Consider the following 15,982-nt stretch of genomic DNA (forward strand, 5'->3'; position numbering starts at 1 on the left):
CATCCGGGACTCCGAACAAATATTCGAACTCCATTCCATATTCAAGTTCTACCATTTCAACATCCAACTTTAAGTGTGTCACCCTACGGTTCGTGAACTATGCGGACATGGTTGAGTACTCACTCCGACCAATAACCAATAGCGGGATCCGGGAGATCCATAATGGCTCCCACATATTCAACGATGACTTTAGTGATCGAATGAACCATTCACATACGATACCAATTCCCTTTGTCACGCGATATTTTACTTGTCCGAGGTTTGATCTTCGGTATCACTCTATACCTTGTTCATCCTCGTCTCCCGACAAGTACTCTTTACTCGTACCGTGGTATGTGGTCTCTTATGAACTTATTCATATGCTTGCAAGACATTAGACGACATTCCACCGAGAGGGCCCAGAGTATATCTATCCGTCATCGGGATGGACAAATCCCACTGTTGATCCATATGCCTCAACTCATATTTTCCGGATACTTAATCCCACCTTTATAACCACCCATTTACGCAGTGGCGTTTGATGTAATCAAAGTACCTTTCCGGTATAAGTGATTTACATGATCTCATGGTCATAAGGACTAGGTAACTATGTATCGAAAGCTTATAGCAAATAACTTAATGACGAGATCTTATGCTACGCTTAATTGGGTGTGTCCATTACATCATTCATACAATGATATAACCTTTTTATTAATAACATCCAATGTTCATGATTATGAAACTAATCATCCATTAATCAACAAGCTAGTTAAGAGGCATACTAGGGACTCTTTGTTTGTCTACATATCACACATGTACTAATGTTTCGGTTAATACAATTATAGCATGATATATAAACATTTATCATAAACATAAAGATATAAATAATAACCACTTTATTATTTCCTCTAGGGCATATCTCCTTCAAATCCTACCGAAACACTCTGGACAGACAAATAAATCGAACATATCCCGTGCGTTAGCATACCGGACAGACAAAAAAAAATCGGAGACATAATCATCTTACCATATAACCATCTTACAATCAGAGGCATTTTGTTTATTGCCATCATAACCATCTTACCTAAATGTCCAGCGTGTAAACAAAAATAGGAAACCTATAGAACTGGAAACCTATAAAATAGGAAACCTGCAGAATAGTGGACAGATAAGGAACAACGATCAATAGTGCTTTGAAAGCAGGATATCCAGCGCGTAAACAAAAAGGCATACAATCCATCTTACCTAAATAGAAACCTGACAAAAGGCATAAAATCTGGTTTCCTCCTAAAAAGAAAGCTCTATACTTGGTGATTTCTGGCCAATCCATCGACACCACCACCTACATCAAATTCGACATGTCTCAAATTCTCGAAATCACACCATTGACATGTCTCAAATACTCAAAAGAAAGCTCTATACTTTGGGAAGGCAACATAATGACTAATTATCATCTTACCATAGATAGCTCAAATTCTCGGAAGGCAACATAATGACGAATTTATCATCTTACCATAGATAGCTCCTTTTCTGGGAAGGCAACAATATGACTCAAAACTTACCAGTCTCACGCTCCCAATCAGGATCCCAGTCTCACACTCCCAATCACGATCCCATTTTCACGCTCCCAAACATATAAAATACACCTCCAGGTTAATGTTAGAGTTTATCCATCTTACCAGGCTCATTGTTTTCGAGTTCATCCATCTTCATCTTCAATCTACCTCTACCACCATGCTGAGTCAATATCTTGTTAGTCGCCACACCTCTAAAAGGGTGATGGCATTGAGGCGAGTCAGTCATGTTCAAAAATCTGTAAGTATACTGCAGCTCTTAGAATCACATTTTACTCACGTTTCTCCGTTTATTCTGCAATCATGATATTTTCCGGAACGTGGAAGAGTTGCATATGTACAACTACGAAACTTATTTCTGGTCGAATCAAAGACAACAGAGGAGGAGATATAATGTACCATGCAATTCCAACAATTCTGGAAGTTTAATGATAAGTTTGTCTCTATTGAAAATAAAAACTGCGAATCTGCTGGCAGGATAGCTGGAATAGCTAGCACAATATTCAATCATGTAAGTAAGATGGTAGATGATAAGTTTGTCTCTGTTCCTGTTAAAAAATCTGCTTGCGGGATACCTGGAATAGCTAGCAAACTCATATTACTAAATGTTAGTGTTCCAATAGCTAGCACAATATTCAGTCATTATGTTTTATACCTATGTGTAGTTATGTTCAGAGCAAATTTCGCTAGACAAAATTCAGCTTTTTGATGTACCACTAATATCAATTCAGGAATTGAAATTCAGCTAGACATTATTTCTTACATGATGTACCAATAATATCACTACAGATATTAAAATTCAGCTAGACACTTCATTTAGCAAGAGTTTCTGGGACAAGCATGTGTTGAGTCACATGTTGAAATGGCGACGTGCCGAGCGGGATATGTCTATCTTAGCTACCATCCTTTTTGAAGTCAGCACGCCACAAGGTAAGTTCGGATGTCAACTTACATATTTTAAATTAACAGACGAGAGCCAGATTTTTTTACCTGGACACTCTCGTAGCTTATTATGATCTTTCATCTATTCGTGAAACACTTCGCCCAGCTTTTCGTGTGTCTATACTAAAAGTTGTGAGGTCCTTATTGCGACAAAGGATGACAATGGGCTTGTACGTGAACCTTCGAATCTGGAAGCTTTCAATAGGCCTTATGGTGCCCTTTGAGCGACACAAGGTGAATACGGGTTAGATGCCAACCAACTGTGTGGTTCCCTTTGTGTTATGTATAAGTTGTCTACAAGTGCATGAAGAAAATTTGAAAAAGAATCGTGCTATATCAGTGTTACCATTTCTTATGTGATCTTTGTTATCCATATTATGGTACCGTCCATAAATTAAGCATATTTTATTTGTCCCTTTGTAGTGCCAATGTGCCATGCGTGTGTGTGTGTCTGTGTTCATGATATAGCATTGCATAATGGGTGCAGAGATTTAAAACAAAGCACAACAAATCTTACTATCAGATCTAATGCTCAAAATCACATGGGCTGCATGGAAGTTGAGCTGATCAAGAATTTGGTGTGATCGATTTCGCCAATACCATCGGAGTCTTCATGGCCTTCAAATTTGAGCATCATATCAATGTGCAAATGAAATATATATAAAACCAATGAAATCTGTATAAAACCAATCTAATCAGCGAGACAACTTGGTGATTAATCACAATACCAGTCAGTATTTTTAAAGGAAACCAATAACATACCACTGCAAGGTTCCAACAACATAATTTTCTTGCCTTTCTCATTTTGCTTGTCCTTATTTACGTGAGTTTGCTTATGTGCAGACATAAATTCAATGAGAAAATAAAGGAAATTTGATGTCAGATTAGGCTCCACTAAATTTCTTTGCTTTGTTGAGCTGGTGTGTGCCAATTAGAGGTGGACAATATGTGTATAACAATAGTAAGCACAGGTCAGTTGCAGAGACAGAAACTAGAGCGCAAGGTAGCCAAATGAATCATAAGCACCACCATTTTTTCCACTTTAAAACAAAAATATCTACTCAGATACCGGCTATAAGATGTTTTGAAAGTGAAACACTATCATAAAACGCTTTGAAAGTGAAACACTATTATAAAACATTTTGAAAGTGAAATTTAGCTTTACAAAATTTTCTTATAATACAGGAAATATTTCAACATTTGATGCTAAAGAAAAAAACTGTCTTTAATTTCAACATTTTGCACTTTGGATCAAGCACATGGGATCGAGTACCTTAAGCTCCTTTATTTTTCTCTTCAAGTATGATTCGGTCTTTCTCCTAGCGAACCAATCGATAGAAGAACCATATCTGCGAATCACGAATTCTCGGTCTGAAATGTCGACTTAATCACAGTTTGAAAACAAAAATACCGCCTCTGTTCACTATTATAAGATGCTTTGAAAGTAAAATTTAACCTTACAAAATGTTTTATAATAGTGGACATATTTCAACATTTGATGGTAGAGAAAAAACTGTCTTATAATAGTGCACAGATTTCAATAAAATGGCATATATTACTGGAGAGTTAAATTTGTTCAACAATAATATTCATGAATTGACGATATCCCTACCCCTGCATTTTAATAAATCATCTCAAATAATAAAAACCTAAATTTCGTTCATCAAATTATTACAATTAATAAACCCTTATATTACGTTCATCAATTCAATGAGAAAATTAACTCGCCCTAAATAGTATCTCGGCAGGCTGAAATTAACTCGACCCATTCATCATGCTATGGTAATTAAAACATTACCCATAATCCCCTAGGTATCACGCTATGGTAATGGTAATTAAAGCATTTCTCATAATTGCGATAAGGAAGCAGCCATATAAAAGGTACCTCAAGCATGGCTGGGGCGAGAGATCTCGTGTATCCAGATTTCAACCTGCCCAGTCTTCAAACAAAATTTCAAGGGAGGTCACAAGTTGGATCTGCAGAAAATTCCGGCGAGTTCAAGGTATGTAATCACACCTCTAATACAAATTGATGCACCATCACCCTCTCTCCATCCAACTGTGATGCTGTAGTCTAATGTGTACCAAGTAACAAACATGCTAGCCCCATTTACTTGCTTTCATGGTCCAAATCACTACTTTAACTTAGGTGACATTTTGGATCTGAGTTTTAGCATCATTTTAGTACGCACCAGCGGATGTTGCCAACTGATTTGCGCGGGTTCTACATTTTAAGAACATAAATTTAGATGCCTGATTAGCTGTACTATACTGTTGCATGTGTACTGTATTGTATTGTTGGATCTTAACTAGGGTCAAACTTAAGATTAGAGAATAAATATATTTAGACACAAAAACAGTAGAAATTAAACTACCTTACCATTACTACGAGTAGCATATATACATATAGAAGGCACTGGTAAATACAATAGTAGAACAATATGTCTAAGGCAAAGATTGTTCGGATAGATTAAAAATAGTGATACAACTGCAGCTATCACTAAGGCATAAACCAGTAGGCCGTTTGTTGTTTCACTTCTCTTCCATGTTGACATCGGCCTTATCATTTGTTTAGTTTATTGTTATCTGCATATATGTCTGCAATACATGCCAGTCATCATCTTCCTGACTATCTTTTTTATTTTTTAACTCTATGACTACCTTTCATAGATGAGCTCAACTTATATTCGGATGGTAGAGATTAAGGAAAATGATAACAGAGTGACAAGAGGCGTGTAGTGTTGTCTGAAACATTTATAGGTGGTCCACGTGACAAGAGGCGTCGCTACATGGATGCTATGGCCTTTGTGCGGATGTATGGCAAGCCGGACATTAGTCTGCCAATTCTAGAACTTAGCATATAAACAAATGCACGATGCTCACAAATTATATTTATGCTCAAGTAGCGGCAAGGTGAGCGTTCATATCCTTACTCTGAATTTATGGTGGTTAAGGAGTTGGATATCCAGAAGCAATGGATCTTGAATACCAATGTCCACCCTGTGGCGATCAAATAACATAAAAGCATAGAGTCATGGTTAATCGCAAAAAAATGTAATTACAACTTGAAGAAGTATAAGAGGTGCAAATACTTACTCTGTGTAAGATGTATTTTGACTAAAAGAACAAGATAGATCCGACTCAAGCGCCCATAGATGCATGAGAAAAAAATAGTACAATGTTCCGTTAGATGTTACATAAAGGTATAATAGCATAAAAATAGTCACTACTTGAAAACCCTATAATTCAGATGCCTACCTTAAATGGTCCAGTAGCAATTAATTTTACGCTCCAAATGCTGCGGTAGGCTTATAACACCACCAAATTTGGTCACATGTCACACTAACTTGTTTCCGAAAATAAACTGAGATGCATTGGTATTTAGTTTGATACCAACTTGCTTGCATATTCGTGCTTACACAAATAAACAGCTGATATGTCATTCATAAAACAGGTAGTACAAATCATGAAACAGGATGTGAAATAATACCTTTGCTCGATCAACTACCAGACCATAACTTGTATGCCAACAAGAAAAAAAATACAATCAACAGTTTATAAAAATGAGACACGTGCTAGATTATCTTGAATCTCAAGATCACCAATGTTGCAAAAAGATGTCGGAGTAGCGTTTGCTGCTTCAAGAGCATCGTTGGTCTTTTACAATCTAGATCCAACTGCAATAACTGTAAAGGAAAATATATATTTTTTACAGAACCGTACTGCAGAATAATGAAGATCAATCGGGGAACTTAAGTGGCCACAATGTGCAACATAAGAGCAGAGTTTAATTGCTATCTTCTGTTTGTGTATGCTAAGTGAAAACTACTAATGAATTTGTACTTGAGAAGTTTCGAAACGACCTATAATTAGCTAATGTAAAGATTATGACTAAACGTGAAAGATGTAAATAAGAAAACAGAGGATTTGCCTTTCGTAAGCTTTGAAAGGTTTGCGGTACATCCGATACTATACTTACGTACCTGCGTATTCACAGAATTGCAGCCACCAAGGCGTCCAACTATATGCCATGATCGCAGAGTCTGCAAGCACAATAAGAAGGAAAATTGCAACGTACTGTGAATATATTATCCGCTACATAACGGTCCTCTTTTAAGCATCATCGGTACATTTTGCAGGAAAAAGGGAGAACAACTTACATCACAAATTAATGTCACATCTTTTGGCAATAGAGCATTGTAGAAGTCAAACCATATAGATGAATTGGAGAAATCAAACCTAGCACAGGCAACAAACACAAATTAATTACACGAGTAAAACACCTCCCAAAGACTGAATTATCAATATTACTAGCTAATAACTTGATACATGTTGTACGTATGGTGCATGTATGGGAGTGTGTGTGCAAGGTATAATTACTTGTTGAAGACGACCTTGCTGGGATTCGGGGAGCTGGTCTTGGCCTGCACGATCTTATGCCGCTTATTTTTTATCCTCTCCTGTATCTACCCGGCCAAAGAGGCACAGACAACATTAGAAGGACAATACATAGAAGAAGGAGGGGGGAGGCAAAAGGAAACAAGTGCTCACGCAGGATTGGGCCTTGTTGGGGTGGTCGAAGTAGTCCCCCATAATGTGTGCTATCTCGGTCACAGTCGTGGTCGTCCTGTTGGCTGTACTGCCCCCACCTTGGGAGCCCCTCCTCCTCTAGCTGCTCCTCCTCTTCTGCTGCCGTTGCGTGTACAGTTTCCCCAGCCCTCCAACAGGCGACGAGGCGGGTGGAGCGTCGGAGGGAGGGAAGTGGACAGCCATCTCGCCGGCGAGCGATGGGAATAAGTCGGTCCTCGGAGGAAGGCTCTATGGTGGTGGGATGAGACTAGGGAGTAGATCACACCCCGGCGAGCACGAATCCGAGGGAGATCGAATCGGACGGGAATGGTGTGTGATTTGAGGGGAGAAGAGTCGTTTTTGGAAGCCCTATTTTTCGCCGCACTATCGCCCAGAACGAGCACCAGCCGTCACTCACGGTACGGACCGAAGCAGATTCCCACAACAGTGAGGTCCTTGTAACCATTGCCGCCGAGCTATAGAATGGGGAATTAAGGGCATTGATACGTCTCCGACGTATCGATAATTTCTTATGTTCTATGCCATATTATTGATGATACCTACATGTTTTATGCACACTTTATGTCATATTCGTGCATTTTCTGGAACTAACCTATTAACAAGATGCCGAAGTGCCAGTTGCTGTTTTCTGCTGTTTTTGGTTTCAGAAATCCTAGTAACGAAATATTCTCGGAATTGGACGAAACGAAGACCCAGGGGCCTATTTCGCCACGAACCTTCCAGAAGACCGAAGAGCATACGAAGTGGGGCCACGAGGTGGCCAAACCACAAGGCGGCACGGCCAAGGGGGGGTCGCGCCGCCCTGTGGTGTGGGCCCCTGGTCAGCCCCCCGACTCTGCCCTTCCGCCTACTTAAAGCCTCCGTCGCGAAACCCCTGATGCGAAAAACCACGATACGGAAAACCTTCCAGAGACGCCGCCGCCGCCAATCCCATCTCGGGGGATTCTGGAGATCTCCTCCGGCACCCTGCCGGAGAGGGGATTCATCTCCCGGAGGACTCTACACCGCCATGGTCGTCTCCGGAGTGATGAGTGAGTAGTTCACCCCTGGACTATGGGTCCATAGCAGTAGCTAGATGGTTGTCTTCTCCTCATTGTGCTTCATTGTTGGATCTTGTGAGCTGCCTAACATGATCAAGATCATCTATCCGTAATACTCTATGTTGTGTTTGTCGGGATCCGATGGATAGAGAATACCATGTTATGTTAATTATCAAGTTATTACATATGTGTTGTTTATGATCTTGCATGCTCTCCGTTATTAGTAGAGGCTCTGGCCAAGTTTTTGCTCTTAACTCCAAGAGGGAGTATTTATGCTCGATAGTGGGTTCATGCCTGCATTGACACCTGGGACAGTGACAGAAAGTTCTAAGGTTGTGCTGTGATGTTGCCACTAGGGATAAAACATTGGCGCTATGTCCGAGGATGTAGTTGTTGATTACATTACGCACCATACTTAATGCAATTGTCTGTTGCTTTGCAACTTAATACTGGAGGGGGTTCGGACGATAACCCGAAGGTGGACTTTTTAGGCATAGATGCAGCTTGGATGGCGGTCTATGTACTTTGTCGTAATGCCCAATTAAATCTCACCGTACTTATCATGACATGTATGTGCATTGTTATGCCCTCTCTATTTGTCAATTGCCCGACTGTAATTTGTTCACCCAACATGCTTTTATCTTATGGGAGAGACACCTCTAGTGAACTCGTGGACCCCGGTCCATTCTTTTAATACTGAAATACAAATCTGCTGCAATACTTGTTTTACTATTTTCTCTCGCAAACAATCATCTTCCACACAATACGGTTAATCCTTTGTTACAGCAAGCCGGTGAGATTGACAACCTCACTGTTTCGTTGGGGCAAAGTACTTTGGTTGTGTTGTGCAGGTTCCACGTTGGCGCCAAGATCTCTGGTGTTGCGCCGCACTACATCCCGCCGCCATCAACCTTCAACGTGCTTCTTGGCTCCTCCTGGTTCGATAAACCTTGGTTTCTTTCTGAGGGAAAACTTGCTGCTGTGCGCATCATACCTTCCTCTTGGGGTTGCCCAACGAACGTGTGAAATACACGCCATCAAGCTCTTTTCCGGCGCCGTTGCCGGGGAGATCAAGACACGCTGCAAGGGGAGTCTCCACTTCCCAATCTCTTTACTTTGTTTTTGTCTTGCTTTATTTTATTTACTACTTTGTTTGCTGCACTTATATCAAAACACAAAAAAATTAGTTGCTAGCTTTACTTTATTTACTGTCTTGCACTCTATATCAAAAACATAAAAAAAATTAGTTTACTTGCATTTACTTTATCTAGTTTGCTTTATTTACTACTGCTAAAATGGCCAACCCTGAAAATACTAAGTTGTGTGACTTCACTAGCGCAAATAATAATGATTTCCTATGCACACCTATTGCTCCACCTGCTACTACAGCAGAATTCTTTGAAATTAAACCTGCTTTACTTAATCTTGTTATGCGAGAGCAATTTTCTGGGTGTTAGTTCCGATGATGCTGCTGCCCATCTCAATAATTTTGTTGAACTATGTGAAATGCAAAAGTATAAAGATGTAGATGGTGACATTATAAAATTAAAATTGTTCCCTTTCTCATTAAGAGGAAGAGCTAAAGATTGGTTGCTATCTCTGCCTAAGAATAGTATTGATTCATGGACTAAATGCAAGGATGCTTTTATTGGTAGATATTATCCCCCTGCTAAAATTATATCTTTGAGGAGTAGCATAATGAATTTTAAACAATTGGATAATGAACATGTTGCTCAAGCTTGGGAAAGAATGAAATCTCTCGGTTAAAAATTGCCCAACCCATGGACTCGACTACTTGGATGATCATCCAAACCTTCTATGCAGGACTAAATTTTTCTTCGCGGAATTTATTGGATTCAGCTGCTGGAGGTACCTTTATGTCCATCACTCTTGGTGAAGCAACAAAGCTTCTTGATAATATGATGGTTAATTACTCTGAATGGCACACGGAAAGAGCTCCACAAGGTAAGAAGGTAAATTCTGTTGAAGAATCCTCTTCCTTGAGTGATAAGATTGATGCTATTATGTCTATGCTTGCGAATGGTAGGACTAGTGTTGATCCTAATAATGTTCCGTTAGCTTCATTGGTTGCTCAAATTCTAGGCCATATCCTGCTAATGGTAATTCTTATGGTAGATATGTTTCACCTAATGAGGAAAAGATGTTAGAAATTGAAAGATCCACTAAGAGCTTTATGCAATCACAATATGAGCAAAATGAATTGTTTACTAAAACTATGAATGAACAATCTACTTTGTTGAAGAATATAGGAAATCAACTTGAAAATCTGAATATGGAGATTTCTGGGTTGCAAACTAAACTTGCAAATGCTGAAACCCGAATCTCATACATGTCTACGTCACAATCTTCTTTAATTAATAAAATGGCTGCTAAACCTGAGGATATTGAAAATAAAATTGTTACTACAGCAAATGACATCCAAGTTAGAATTAATGAGAATATAAGATTAATGGCTGAACTGCGTGCTAGGTGGGATAGAGAAGAAAATGAAAAACTAGCTAAAGAGGAAAATGTAGCTAAAGTTTGGACTATTACCACCACTAGAAATGCTAATGATTCACATGTTGCTGCACCTCCTACTATTAATGGTAAAATAATTGGTGTTGGCAATGCTTCTACTCCTAGTGCAAAGCGCGCAAAATTACTCGAAACTGCTAAAACTGCTGAAACTGCTCGTGATAAAACTGCTGAAATTTTTTCCAACCTTGGGGATGATAATCCCATTGCTTTAGATTGTAATGATTTAGATTTTGATGATTGCCACATCTCTGAAGTTATAAAGTTCTTGCAAAAACTTGCTAAGAGTCCCAATGCTAGCGCTGTAAACTTGGCTTTCACAAAACATATTACAAATGCTCTCATAAAAGCTAGAGAAGAAAAACTAAAACTTGAAACTTCTATTCCTAGAAAGCTAGAGGATGGTTGGGAGCCCATCATTAAAATGAGAGTCAAAGATTTTGATTGTAATGCTTTATGTGATCTTGGTGCAAGTATTTCTGTTATGCCTAAAAAAGTCTATGATATGCTTGACTTGCCACCATTGAAAAATTGTTATTTGGATGTTAATCTCGCTGATAATGCTAAAAAGAAACCTTTGGGGAAGGTTGATAATGTTCATATTATGGTTAAAAATAACCTTGTCCCCGTTGATTTTGTTGTCTTGGATATTGAATGCAATGCATCTTGCCCTATTATATTGGGAAGACCTTTTCTTCGAACTGTTGGTGCTACTATTGATATGAAGGAAGGTAATATTAAATATCAATTTCCTCTCAAGAAAGGTATGGAACACTTCCCTAGAAAGAGAATGAAGTTACCTTATGATTCTATTATTAGAACAAATTATGATGTTGATGCTTCGTCTCTCGATGTTACTTGAGTTACACTTTCTGCGCCTAGCTGAAAGGCGTTAAAGAAAAGCGCTTATGGGAGACAACCCATGTTTTTACTACAGTATTTTTTGTTTTATATTTGTGTCTTGGAAGTTGTTTACTACTGTAGCAACCTCTCCTTATCTTAGTTTTAAGTTTTGTTGTGCCAAGTAAAGTCTTTGATAGTAAAGTAAGTACTAGATTTGGATTACTGCGCAGTTCCAGATTTCTTTGCTGTCACGAATCTGGGTCTACCTCCCTGTAGGTAGCTCAGAAAATTAAGCCAATTTACGTGCATGATCCTCAGATATGTACGCAACTTTCATTCAATTTGAGCATTTTCATTTGAGCAAGTCTGGTGGCCTAATAAAATCCATCTTTACGGACTGTTCTGTTTTGACAGATTCTGCCTTTTATTTCGCATTGCCTCTTTTGCTATGTTGGATGAATTCCTTTGATCCATTAATGTCCAGTAGCTTTATGAAATGTCCAGAAGTGTTAAGAATGATTGTGTCACCTCTGAACATGTGAATTTTTATTATGCACTAACCCTCTAATGAGTTGTTTCGAGTTTGGTGTGGAGGAAGTTTTCAAGGATCAAGAGAGGAGTATGATGCAATATGATCAAGGAGAGTGAAAGCTCTAAGCTTGGGGATGCCCCGGTGGTTCACCCCTGCATATTCTAAGAAGACTCAAGCGTCTAAGCTTGGGGATGCCCAAGGCATCCCCTTCTTCATCGACAACATTATCAGGTTCCTCCCCTGAAACTATATTTTTATTCCGTCACATCTTATGCACTTTGCTTGGAGCGTCGGTTTGTTTTTGTTTTTGTTTTGTTTGAATAAAATGGATCCTAGCATTCACTTTATGGGAGAGAGACATGCTCCGCTCTAGCATATGGACAAGTATGTCCTTAGGCTCTACTCATAGTATTCATGGCGAAGTTTCTTCTTCGTTAAATTGTTATATGGTTGGAATTGGAAAATACTACATGTAGTAACTCTAAAATGTCTTGGATAATTTGATACTTGGCAATTGTTGTGCTCATGTTTAAGCTCTTGCATCATATACTTTGCACCCATTAATGAAGAAACACTTAGAGCTTGCTAATTTGGTTTGCATATTTAGTTTCTCTAGAGTCTAGATAATATCTAGTTTTGAGTTTTGAACAACAAGGAAGACGGTGTAGAGTCTTATAATGTTTACAATATGTCTTTTATGTGAGTTTTGCTGCACCGTTCATCCTTGTGTTTGTTTCAAATAACCTTGCTAGCCTAAACCTTGTATCGAGAGGGAATACTTCTCATGCATCCAAAATACTTGAGCCAACCACTATGCCATTTGTGTCCACCATACCTACCTACTACATGGTATTTATCGGCCATTCCAAAGTAAATTGCTTGAGTGCTACCTTTAAAATTTCATCATTCACCTTTGCAATATATAGCTCATGGGACAAATAGCCTAAAAACTATTGTGGTATTGAATATGTACTTATGCACTTTATCTCTTATTAAGTTGCTTGTTGTGCGATAACCATGTTTCTGGGACGCCATCAACTATTCTTTGTTGAATATCATGTGAGTTGCTATGCATGTCCGTCTTGTCTGAAGTAAGAGAGATCTACCACCTTAATGGTTGGAGCATGCGTATTGTTAGAGAAGAACATTGGGCCGCTAACTAAAGCCATGAATCATGGTGGAAGTTTCAGTTTTGGACATATATCCTCAATCTCATATGAGAATAATAATTGTTGCCACATGCTTATGCATTAAAGAGGAGTCCATTATCTGTTGTCCATGTTGTCCCGGTATGGATGTCTAAGTTGAGAATAATCAAAAGCTAGAAATCCAAAATGCGAGCTTTCTCCTTAGACCTTTGTACAGGCGGCATGGAGGTACCCCATTGTGACACTTGGTTAAAACATGTGCATTGCAAAGATCCGGTAGTCCAAGCTAATTAGGACAAGGTGCGGGCACTATTAGTATACTATGCATGAGACTTGCAACTTGTAAGATATAATTTTCATAACTCATATGCTTTATTACTACCGTTGACAAAATTGTTTCATGTTTTCAAAATAAAAGATCTAGCACAAATATAGCAATCGATGCTTTCCTCTTTGAAGGACCATTCTTTTTACTTTTATGTTGAGTCAGTTCACCTATCTCTCTCCACCTCAAGAAGCAAACACTTGTGTGAACTGTGCATTGATTCCTACATACTTGCATATTGTACTTGTTATATTACTCTATGTTGACAATTATCCATGAGATATACATGTTACAAGTTGAAAGCAACCGCTGAAACTTAATCTTCCTTTGTGTTGCTTCAATGCCTTTACTTTGATTTATTGCTCTATGAGTTAACTCTTATGCAAGACTTATTAATACTTGTCTTGAAGTACTATTCATGAAAAGTCTTTGCTTTATGATTCACTTGTTTACTCATGTCATTACCATTGTTTTGATCGCTGCATTCACTACATATGTTTACAAATAGTATGATCAAGGTTATGATGGCATATCACTTCGAAATTATCTTTGTTATCGTTTTACCTCGCTCGGGACGAGCGGAACTAAGCTTGGGGATGCTTGATACGTCTCCGACGTATCGATAATTTCTTATGTTCTATGCCATATTATTGATGATACCTACATGTTTTATGCACACTTTATGTCATATTCGTGCATTTTCTCGGAACTAACCTATTAACAAGATGCCGAAGTGCCGATTCTGTCGTTTCTGCTGTTTTTGGTTTCGAAATCCTAGTAACGAAATATTCTCGGAATTGGACGAAAGGAAGACCCGGGGGCTTATTTCGCCACGAACCTTCCGGAAGACCGAAGAGCATACGAAGTGGGGCCACGAGGTGGCCAAACCACAAGGCGGCGCGGCCAAGGGGGGCCCGCGCCGCCCGTGGTGTGGGCCCTCGTCGGCCCCCCGACTCGCCCTTCCGCCTACTTAAAGCCTCCGTTGCGAAACCCCCGATGCGAAAAACCACGATACGGAAAACCTTCCGAGACGCCGCCGCCGCCAATCCCATCTCGGGGATTCCGGAGATCTCCTCCGGCACCCTGCCGGAGAGGGGATTCATCTCCCGGAGGACTCTACACCGCCATGGTCGCCTCCGGAGTGATGAGTGAGTAGTTCACCCCTGGACTATGGGTCCATAGCAGTAGCTAGATGGTTGTCTTCTCCTCATTGTGCTTCATTGTTGGATCTTGTGAGCTGCCTAACATGATCAAGATCATCTATCTCGTAATACTCTATGTTGTGTTTGTCGGGATCCGATGGATAGAGAATACCATGTTATGTTAATTATCAAGTTATTACATATATGTTGTTTATGATCTTGCATGCTCTCCGTTATTAGTAGAGGCTCTGGCCAAGTTTTTGCTCTTAACTCCAAGAGGGAGTATTTATGCTCGATAGTGGGTTCATGCCGCATTGACACACGGGACAGTGTGATGAAAGTTCTAAGGTTGTGTTGTGCTTGTTGCCACTAGGGATAAAACATTGGCGCTATGTCCGAGGATGTAGTTGTTGATTACATTACGCACCATACTTAATGCAATTGTCCGTTGCTTTGCAACTTAATACTGGAGGGGGTTCGGACGATAACCTCGAAGGTGGACTTTTTAGGCATAGATGCAGTTGGATGGCGGTCTATGTACTTTGTCGTAATGCCCAATTAAATCTCCACTGTACTTATCATGACATGTATGTGCATTGTTATGCCCTCTCTATTTGTCAATTGCCCGACTGTAATTTGTTCACCCAACATGCTTTTATCTTATGGGAGAGACACCTCTAGTGAACTGTGGACCCCGGTCCATTCTTTTAATACTGAAATACAAATCTGCTCGCAATACTTGTTTTACTATTTTCTCCGCAAACAATCATCTTCCACACAATACGGTTAATCCTTTGTTACAGCAAGCCGGTGAGATTGACAACCTCACTGTTTCGTTGGGGCAAAGTACTTTGGTTGTGTTGTGCAGGTTCCACGTTGGTGCCAGGATCTCTGGTGTTGCGCCGCACTACATCCCGCCGCCATCAACATTCAACGTGCTTCTTGGCTCCTCCTGGTTCGATAAATCTTGGTTTCTTTCTGAGGGAAAACTTGCTGCTGTGCGCATCATACCTTCCTCTTGGGGTTGCCCAACGAACGTGTGAAATACACGCCATCAGGCATCTCCAACGGGGCGACCCATCCCGCACCCGCGCGTCCGGATGGGTCCAGCCGGACAAAAACCCGGCCCAACGCGGGGACGCACCGCAAAAGCGAACGGCCGCGGCGTCCGGAACGACGCAAACCCGGCCCAAATCTGGGCCGGGTTTGCGTGGCCGTGGATGGCACGCGGCGTCCTCGCGTGTCCGCCCTGTCCGCGTGGCTGGCCCACCTGTCGGTGCCCCAGTCCTATTAAATGTGGACTGGGGAAGGGGACTGTCCCTATCCAGT

General features: G+C 40.1%; 1 long non-coding RNA gene and 1 pseudogene across 1 annotated transcript; both read right to left on the reverse strand.

Annotated features, from left to right (window-relative positions):
- Nucleotides 1-981: 981 nt before the first annotated feature.
- LOC124651263 lies at nucleotides 982-1,758 on the reverse strand. Its single transcript, XR_006987330.1, has 2 exons — nucleotides 1,225-1,758; nucleotides 982-1,129 (listed from the first exon to the last, which is right to left on the reverse strand). It is a non-coding gene; the product is annotated as an uncharacterized LOC124651263 (long non-coding RNA).
- Nucleotides 1,759-5,424: 3,666 nt separating this feature from the next.
- Nucleotides 5,425-7,530, reverse strand: LOC124656327 (annotated as a pseudogene).
- Between the last annotated feature and the right edge of the window lie 8,452 nt (nucleotides 7,531-15,982).

Source organism: Lolium rigidum, chromosome 5 (genome assembly GCF_022539505.1).
Source record: "Lolium rigidum isolate FL_2022 chromosome 5, APGP_CSIRO_Lrig_0.1, whole genome shotgun sequence".
Lineage (NCBI taxonomy): Eukaryota > Viridiplantae > Streptophyta > Magnoliopsida > Poales > Poaceae > Lolium > Lolium rigidum.